The sequence below is a fragment of the Mus pahari genome, chromosome 4 (assembly GCF_900095145.1).
Source record: "Mus pahari chromosome 4, PAHARI_EIJ_v1.1, whole genome shotgun sequence".
Lineage (NCBI taxonomy): Eukaryota > Metazoa > Chordata > Mammalia > Rodentia > Muridae > Mus > Mus pahari.
In genome coordinates this window covers 121,304,804-121,315,007 of record NC_034593.1, presented here as the reverse complement: position 1 = coordinate 121,315,007, position 10,204 = coordinate 121,304,804, and positions in this window count along the sequence as shown.

Below are 10,204 nucleotides of genomic sequence, written 5' to 3'. Positions count from 1 at the left end.
AAAAAAAAGAAGAAGAAGAAGAAGAAGAAGAAGAAGAAGAAGAAGAAGAAGAAGAAGAAGAAGAAGAAGAAGAAGAAGAAGAAGCAGCATAGGCAAGGACCTGATGAGGATGCCAAAAAGCTCAAGAAGTAATTGCAAAAGAGCCAGTGAGATGACCCAGCCAGTTCCTGCCACCAACCCTAAAAGCCAAGTTCAATCTCCTTTCCCATAAGATGGAAGGAAAGGACCCACCTGAAGTTGTCCTCTGTTTTTCACGTGCATGATCTCCTTGTCCCCCTTCCTCCCCGCTTCTTCCCCCCTCTGTCTCTTTCACACACACACACACACACACACACACACACACACACACACACACACAGATGAATATTATTTTTTTGAGAGGTGAATATTATTCAGTCACAAAAACATATAGCATTTGTAGGAAAGGATATAGGATCAGAGGTCAACTAGGTGAAATGAACTCGCTTGCAAAGTTGACAATCGAGCTACTCAGAAAGGCAGGAAGGCCTTTTGTGTAGTGTTTAGGGAAGGAACTCAAGTATAAGTCATTACACTGGAAGTGGTTATAAATACAGGACCCAAGCAATGGAGAACAACCAGAGGCTACAAGACCTCCCATAGACAGGTTTTCTTGGTTCATCAAACACAGCTCTTCATGAAGTCCGTGCTCAGGGCAGGTAAATTTTCATATATATATATATATATATATATATATATATATATATATATAGTGTATGTGTGTGTGTACAGGTTCTTGCTAAGTTGCTAAGAAGTTACTCAGGTTAACATTGATCTCACTCTGCAACCCACGTTAAACTCATAACCCTTCTGTCTCAGCCTCCTGAATGGCTGGGACTGCAGGCCTGCCACACCACACCTGGCTATGTACACTCTATGACACGGCTTCTTCACCTCCTGCCAGCAGTGTGTAACCCCTAAGGCTGGCTACAGATGAGCATAGCAAGAAGCCCAGAGCAAAAGGAGCTTGCCTCTTCCACATAGCCAGAGGCTGAGTTTGTAGAAAAACCAGCAGAATCTTTCTCAGACAACAGCGGCAGAAGATGAGAAAAGAGATAGACCGAAGGGGAAGTTTTAAAGAGAAAACTGCAGAGCACAGCAGAGCATTGGAGAGAACCACATTTCCTGGTGCCGACTGAGCCTCTGTCTCCATCCTTGTGAAAACTGGAGGAGAAACTAACTCAACACAAGCCTCGAATACTTAAGGCTCACAAAAGTGAAGGGGCCCAAAAACTGGTCCAAGAAAGCTGCATGAATAAAACCTCCTCTTCATTCTAAATGGTGTGTGAAGAACAGCCAGGAACAGTAAATCTCAGGCTGGGAGTTTCTTCTCTGGAGAAAAGTTTCGCAGACTGAACTCCCAGTCTCACCGAGAAATTCACATTGCCCTGGAGGCGATTCAAAGCAAGGCCGCCAACCTCCAGGGAAGAAATTGATAACAGCTGTGGTGAAGCTGACCCGGAGCTGGGCGGGTGCCCTATGATGGTCAGGGCTCACAGAAAACCAGGACATGGCTGGAGCCAGTCCTTCCTGAATGTATCCTGACACCCTCCTCTGTGATGCAGAGGCCAGGCCAAGTCCTTTCCTCCCGGGCTCTGAAGTCCTGAATCAGCCTTGAGCAATGGGTCAAGAGACGTCTTCATACACAGTTCAAATAGCAGAGAGGCCTTGGGAAACTTTCCCATAGTGCAGTACAGGTAGCCACAGGACAGCCATCTTTAAATCAGCCCCACTCCCACTACATCGCTTCTGTACACAGCTACTCAAGATAGTTTAATGGAGTCTTGCCCAGGTCTGGCAGATTACAATGGTGGTAAATAAACCTAGGCACAGTTCACTGAGGGATGTGGGTTCAAGAGAGCATTGTATTAATTCAAACTCATTATTTACACTCCTTGTTTATAAATAAAATGGAGACGGTGATATCTATCCTCAAGAAACTGGTAAAGGGTAAAGTAACCGCGTCTGTGGTCTCGGGCTCATGGCTGCCACATGTGCTCAAGGAATGATGCCTGTGCATCAGAGGCTGGAGTGCTTTAAATATGGGATTTTGCCTGATGTTGATGAATGTCAGGAGAAAAAAAATTTTAAAAGTCCATTCAGACGCCGGGTGTGGTGGCACATGCCTTTAATCCCAGCACTCGGGAGGCAGAGTCAGGCAGATTTCTGAGTTCAAGACCAGCCTGGTCTACAAAGTGAGTTCCAGGACAGCCAGGGCTATACAGAGAAACCCTGTCTTGAAAAACCAAACAAGAAAAAAAAAGTCCATTCAGGAATGTTTCTCACACAATATTAATAATGGAAGACAAACAAGAGTACAGATTGTATTATTTTAACTCGTGTGATGTTTAAAATAAATGAAACCAGAGATTCAGGAAGTCGTGGCAGTTATCCTTCAGAGAGAAGGATAAGCTTTGCTGGCAAATCATGACCAAGAGAGAACATGGATTGGGGAGAATTCTGCTTCTGGAGTCATGATAATCTTGCTTCTACCTCTAGAAGCTGGTTACATGGGTACATTTACATGATAAAAACTCACAGACCCACAATTAGGACTGACCTTTTTCACTCTTGTGTTGTGTTTCACGATGAAGTTTATAGAGCTTTAAAAAGGTAAGTCCTCATTTCCCACCTCATGTTATAGACAACAACCTCCTCCTATTCATTCATTCTACTGGACACCCAGCATGCTCTAGGAAGCATTCTAGTACCACGGGGCAGGCTAGTGAAGAAGAGGGGGAAGCCAGTCCTATTCTGAGTTACAAAAGCATCATCCAGGGAGGACAGGAGCTGCTGCATGCATGGTCTAGCCAGGGAAGAACGCTGGCTAAAATACCTGGTTTTTTGTTTGTTTTTTTTTTTTTTTTCTCGAGACAAGGCTTCACTGTGTAGCAATGGCCGTCCTGGAACTCACTCTGTAAACCAGGCTGGCCTTGAACTCACAGAGATTCGACTGCTTCTGGAGTGCTGGGATTAAAGGCATGCACCACCACTGCCCAGCTGAAATCTATATTTATTAAGATTTATTTTCACACAGAGCAATACTTCCTCCCGAGTTGTTGGTCGGAATTGTCCCCTAAGCCCCCAAACAAGGCAAACAATTGCTGTTGCTCTTGGTTGACCATTAGAACTTGATGGTAAGTCTCTGTTGCTGAAGATAATACACACTTTGGTCCCAGGACATGGAGATGTGAACTTGGGGGGAGACTCCCCCTTGCTGGCTAGGTGTTGTAGTACAGGAAGGTTTCTGTGAGAGAAAAGTCAGCACCAGTGTCGCCTAGCTGCAAACCCTTTCAACTCTAGTAATGACTAACTTGGCAAGATATGCCCATGATATGCACATGGCGCACAGACATACATGCAGGCATAACACCATTCACATGAAATGAATTAAGTTAAAAACGAAAGTAAAAACATAAATCACAGGATGGAAGAATAATATTTGGGGCCTGGAGAGATGGCTCAGCCGTTAAAAGCACTCTGTTCATGCAGAGGACTGAGTTTCAGATTCCAATACCCAAATGATAGCTTACAATTGTATCATCAAATTCAGGGGAAGCTGGCTCCCCATTTCTGGTCTCTGTAGGCACCAGGCACTCAGCCAGTGTACTTACATATATGCAGGCAAAATATTCATACACATAAAAAAATAAATATTTCTTTAAAAAAAAGAGAGAGATTCATCCATGAGTCTATTCACGGTATGAATGTTGTATAGGTAGCCAACTCCACTCTTACTGTTCCAAGCTCTGAATGTTTGAGACTGTAAATCTGACTAAGAACCCAGAGCTGTGAAGACAGGATCCAGGGATGACCTACAACTATCATTTTGCTAAATGAATAGTGTCTTAGTCAGGGTTTCTATTCCTGTACAAACATCATGACCAAGAAGCAAGTTGGGGAGGAAAGGGTTTATTCAGCTTACACTTCCATACTGCTGTTCATCACCAAGGAAAGTCAGGACTGGAACTCAAGCAGGTCTGAAAGCAAGAGCTGATACAGAGGCCATGGAGGGATGTTCTTTACTGGCTTGCCTCCCCTGGCTTGCTCAGCCTGCTCTCTTATAGAACCTAAGACTACCAGCCCAGAGATGGTACCACCCACAAGGGGCCCTCCCCCTTGATCAGTAATTGAGAAAATACCTTACAGTTGGATCTCATGGAGGCATTTCTTCAACTGAAGCTCCTTTTTCTCTGATAACTCCAGGATGTGTCAAGTTGACAAAAAAAACAGCTAGTACAAATAGTATCATGCTGTTCCTTCAATTCCTCTCTGTGTGACCTCATCAGAGAAGTTGCTTTCAGCAGTGAACAGTGCTTAAAACAGCAACTGTGCTGAAGTACAGAGAGAATTTCTGTAGAGGGCTCAGTCCTAAATGCCGCATCCACATCATATTCCTTCCCTTCAGGGCTCAGGGAACATGGCAGAAAGGGGGCCTGAAGGTTACAGGAGCCAGAGGTTGGGGGGGACTGGGGTAAAACAAGGTACTTAGCACACAGCAGTGAGCCTGCAGCAGGCAGTAGTTCCCCGCAGCTATGGTACACACACTAGATCTGCAATAGGGAAAACTGGTCAAGATTCTAGCATGGAGGTAGAGGGATCACAAGCCCCTAGCCATGGCTGAGGAGCTACTGACAGGGAGGGATGCTTGGGGAGACAGAGTTAATTTTCTTTAAGAATGTGGCCTCTGGTAGGTTTGCCGTGATCCTGTGGATGGCCCCATACCCATAGATATATGGGCAGCACAAATTAGACTCTGTAGGTTATAAAAAAAAAAATGGCCTGAAATTAGGGAGGAGATAGAAGCAGTCTGTCTGAGAAAAGTTGGCGGAAATATGGGGTGAATATAATGAAAAAAAACTTTGTACGCATGAAATCGTTCTCTAATAATTATTTTAAAAGTCATAATTTTATAAGTCACACACAGGCCCAGAAAAGACTTAAACTCCTGACCCAGACCCAATCTGTCAAATTGAAGAGAAGTGATTATTTTTTTCATACACTTACATTCCATTAGGAATTCATAATTCATACTAATGAACAAGACAGTATGCATATTGGCTTCAAAATGGAAACTTAATTGACGCAAGAATCCTAAAAACACACAGGGAATAGGTGCCAGTCTTACTAGACAGAGTTTAAAACAATTCTCTTGTTCAACAACCAGTCTAATTAAAAGTGAGCAGAGGATTCCAAGGAAAATATACAAATATGTGTAGTAAGTACGCAAGTAGATGCTCGCTATTACTCACTAGTCATTAGGGAAATGCAAAACCACAATTAGATGTGGTTTGGTATTCATTAGGATGATAATAAGCAAACAGCAAACAAAACTGAGACGATGGCTGAGGCTATGGATGGAGTCTTTGGCCACTGATGGCAGAAAGGCAAGTTGTCATAGCTATTGTGAGAAGAAGCCCAGCAGCTCCTCACACAACTATAACAACATAGAGTTACCGTGTGACCCACTGTGGAGCCTAGACTCCGAGATAGTTTTTAAAGACTCAAAAGGAAATGCACAAGCATAAGCATGTGTCACAGACTCACTCACAACAGACAGGTGGATACAACCTGTTGTGCACATGAACAGGTCAACCACTGTGTATGCATGTAATAGATATTCTTTGGTTCCCAAAGAAGGGAATTAATAACTACGATATGGATAAACCTTGAATGTATTATCCTAAGTGAATTAAGACAAACACTGGGGATACAGCTCAGTGGCGGAGGGCTTGCCTTGTATACACTAGGCCTTTGCTTCTGCAGAACAGACAGAGAGGAAGAGGAAGAAGGAGAGAAAGAGAACATGGCAAACCAGAAGTAGGTTCAATCCATTTCTGTGAGGTCTCAATTTGGGCCAGTCGTTAGTTGGCCATTCACTCTATGCAAATCAAAACAACTCTGAGGTCCTACCTCACCCCCATTAGGAAGGCTAAGATCAAAAAACTCAAGGGACAGCACATGCTGGTGAGGATGTGGAGCAAGGGGGAATACTCCTACATTGCTAGTGGGAATGCAAACTTGTACAACCACTCGAGAAATAAATTGGCTGTTTCTCATAAAATTAGGAATAGTTCTACCTCAGGACCCAGCTCTACCACTCCTGGGCATATGCCCGAAAGATGTCCCACCATCCCACAAGGACACTTGCTCAACTATGTTCACAGTAGCTTTATTGATAATAGCAAGAAACTTGAAGTAATCTGTCCATTAACTCAAGAATGGAAAAGAAAATGTGGTTCATTTACACAAAAGAATACTGCTCAGTTACTAAAAACAAGGACACTGCAGTTCTTAACATCTATGCACAAACACAAGGCATCCAAGTTCCTAAAAGAAGAAACACTACTACAGCTTAAATCACATATTAACCATCACACACTGGTAGTGCTCAACCATGTTCATTGCTAGTCTATTTATAATAGCCAGAAATTGGAAACAACCTACATATCCCTCAACAGATGGGTAAATAAAGAGACTGTGGTACCCTTACACTGTGGAGTATTACTCAACTGTTCAAAAATGAAATTAGCAGGTAAATAGATTAAATTAGAAAAAAAATTATCTACAGTAAGATAACCCAGAACCAGAAGGACAAATACTGAATGTATTCACTTGTATGTGACTATTAGCTTTTAAGTCAATAATAACCAAGCTACAATCTGTAGAGGCACAGAGGTTAGGTATAGAATGGCACAAAGCTTGTAGAAGTAACTGACAGATATCTGATTTAACTCAAGGCCCACTCCACGAGATGAAACCCCACTGCTTGGTTGACCAGAAACTTGAGACTAGATAGCTCAGGGACCAAATACTACTATTCTCAAAAAAGGAGGAGGAGAAGGAAAAGAAAAAGGAAAGAGAAAAAACTAATAATAAATGGCATTCTGCTCTGTCCATAGAGACCCAAAGCCAGACATTATGCAGAAAATGAGAGACCTTGAAATCCTCAGCCCTAGACAGAATACTCCCATCAACTCTCTACCCTCAGGGCTAAGGGTACCCCAAAAAAAGAGGAAGTAGAGATTGTAAGATCCAGAGCGGGTGGAGAACACTAAGAAAATAAGTCCCTGTAAATCTAAATCAACTTCACCAATGCTCATATAAATTCAGAGAGAATGAGGCAACAAGGGCAGGGCCTGCATAGGGTCCTAGAGCTCAAAGGAGAAGCCTCATGCCCTCATCCCTAAACCAGAAGCAGTCTCTAATTGATAACCACTTGGCACATGAAAATTTAGTTTCTCTCAAGGGTATCTCATGTGAACTTCTTTTAAGGGTAGGCTACATGCCCAGCAGTAGATGGCCAACAGAAAACAAACCCAGTGGAATCTTTGGGAGTTCAATGTTTTATAATGCCATGTAAGGGCATTTTAAATTTTATTTATTATTTTTATTTTATTAGATATTTTTCTCTTTTTTTTTACCTTAGGTCCTTGCATATATATTATTGCTTCTAGTTTAGTGTTTCATGTGATTCCTGAGTGTGCAAAGGACTCTGTGTTCTCATCTACATTTGTTTTCTGTACTGGTTTTGTTTTTGTTTTTGTTTTTGGTCTCTTTTCCTTCTGTTTGTTTTGTACTATTCTGATGTGTCCACTTTGTTTTATAATTTTATTTTATTTATTTTATCCCTTAGATGTCTGTTTGTTTTCCAAGGAGAGACAGAAAGGGGTGGATCCAGATAGGGTGAGAAGAGGAAGAACTAGAAGGAGGGGAGAAACACAATAATTATAGTATAGTATGTGATTAAAAAATTATATTTCAATAAAAGGGAAAAAACATTGTGATTAACTCTCTCTCTCTCTCTCTCTCTCTCTCTCTCTCTCTCTCTGTGTGTGTGTGTGTGTGTGTGTGTGTGTGTGTGTGTGTGTGTGTGTGGAGTGATCAGAGCTGAAGTGCTTACAGAATATAATCATGATGATCAACTTTGGAAACCTTAGAAGAGGGGAAGAGTGTGAAGTGTACAAATTACTTAAGGAAATAAGGACTCCCACACACAGTTTCCAAATGGGGTGAGACACACAAATGCACAAACCCAAAGAGCTTATACACTTACTTACAATCAACCTGAATCCTCATTATCATCATACAAAAACGTGCTGTAACCAAACTGCCAAGAGACAAAGACAGTGTTGAAAATAGAAAATAATCAGTGCCTCGTAGGCAAAGACAGTCTTGGGGACGTTTATTAGCAGAAACCTTAAAAGCTAGGAGGTACTAGGACAAAAACATGGTGTGTGGTTCAGAGCAAATTGTTGGTTCAGAGCAAACCTGAACCAATGATTCTAAATCAGGCAAAGCAGTGCTTAAAAATGAAGGCGAGAGGGTTAAGCCTCCTCCTAAGAAACAAAAGGTGAGAAAACTGAGGAAAATCTGTGATGAGTAGACCTACCTCAGAAGAAACAATAAAGGGAAGTAGTCGGGGTAAAATGTTAAAATAAAAACTCAAGCCATATAAATATAGAAATTGCTCACTGAAGGCAGAAGTGCGAGCAAGTAAGAAAACCCATATTTGTAAATCTGTTTGTGATTTTTATTTTTAATTTTTACATGAGTTAAAACTGCCTAAAATAATTATAAATTCATGATAATAGGCATCCAATACACAAAGATAATCTGAGATATTAATATAATGAGGGGGGTCAGAACAACATAGAGGTGGAGTTTTCAATGATGATTATAATGGAGTTGATATCAGCTTAGAATAGATTGTTGTAACTGTAAAATGCTCGGTTGACTTGAACAAGAATAACCTGGGAGCAGCATTACTTGAGAGAGATTGGGAGTGTGGCCTTGTTGGAATGGGCGTGGCTTTGCTGGAGGATGTCATCATAGGATGTGGACTGTGAGGTTTCAATGTAGAGCCGGTGACTTTCTTTCTTCCTGCTGCCTCTGGATATGGATGCAGAACTCTCTGCTACTGTTACTTTAAGCAACTGTAAGCAAATCTCAATTAAAGCTTCCTTTTATAAGGGTTGCCGTGGTCATGGTGTCCCATTCACAGCAACAGAACAGTAATTCAGACAAACGTTATGGGTAATACCCACAGAAATCACAAAGAAACTAAATTTTCACAAAAGGAATGATGAGATGGCTCAGTAGGTAAAGGTGCTTACTGCTGAACCTGATAACCTGAGTTTGAGGCCTGGAATACACATGGTAGGAGAGAACTGACTTCCAAAAGTACGCTGCGCAGGTGCACACACCCATACACGTACACAAACACGGAGATAAAGAAATAAATGTAAAAAGTAATTAAAACTAAAGAAATACTCACACAAAGAAATGAGAAGAGAATCAAAATTCATCGTGACCCCTCCCCCCAAAAGTCTACCCACAAAGGAAAGTGTTGATGGAGGGAAAAAGGGACAAACCCTTTAAGACTATAGTAATAAAAATGAAAGAAGCAAAAGGCCTTCCCAGTGAGAGAGCACATCTATGTCTGGGTGCATAACTGAAGGCTGTAATCTAGTACAAACGATATGGGAGCATCCTTCCAGGGAGTGGACCACAACAGCAGACGGCTATTAGTAAAAATAGTAATAGTAATAATAGTGTGCATGGCTGAGGGGAGACAGCACATAGGAAATCCCAGTCGCATTTCCTGAAATTTTCTGTGACTCTAAATCTTCTCCAAAAAGTCTGTTCAAAAGAATAAGGAACTGTTATTAAATAAATGCATGTCAACAAGTTACATGAAACAGATAAATTTCCAGACACAATCTAGATTGGATCGGGGAGATTGAGTCACAGTCAAAACCTCCCCCAAGGTCAAACATCTTTGATCAGATGGCTTTGCAGAAGAATTCTACAAGACATTTGGGGAATTACTATCTATGTATCTCACACTCTTCAAAAGAAACTGGAGTGTGTGAGGGCGATTTGTTACTCTCTCTGTGGCCAGCATTGCCCTGACACCAAAGCAGACATTACCTAGTTGTAAAACTCCTCAGTAGGAGTCTAGCAAGCCAAACCCAGCATCATACAAAACCAGTGATGCCCTTCCCTAAGTGTGGTTTAACCATGGAACAGATGGATACTTCAAACTTTAAAAACGTCAGCCAAGATAATGCATAGCAGTTACAGACTAATCACTAAGAACCATCTGACTTTCCAGGTGTGGTGGCATGACTTCCATCCCAGCACATGGGAGGCAGAGGCTGGCAGGTTCCTGGCATGGTGAAAT